This window comes from Theobroma umbraticum, unplaced genomic scaffold (genome assembly GCF_002168275.2).
Source record: "Theobroma umbraticum cultivar Fairchild unplaced genomic scaffold, ASM216827v3 scaffold_2.0, whole genome shotgun sequence".
Taxonomy (NCBI): domain Eukaryota; kingdom Viridiplantae; phylum Streptophyta; class Magnoliopsida; order Malvales; family Malvaceae; genus Theobroma; species Theobroma umbraticum.
The window spans coordinates 82260-82462 of NW_018397277.1; positions in this window are offsets into that span (position 1 = coordinate 82260).

The following is a 203-nucleotide window of genomic DNA, read 5'->3' on the forward strand; positions in this document are numbered from 1 at the left end:
AAATCAAAACTTACAGGCTCATAATCATCTATGGCTCAATCTGCGAGGAAATCAGCAATGGCACTGCCTTTAATGGATTTTTGGGACACATGCACAATATCATATGCAGACAATAGAACTTGCCATCGTGCTATTCTCCCAGACAAAGATGTTTTTTCAAAAATATATTTTAGGGGATCAAATTTTGCTACCACCCATGTTGT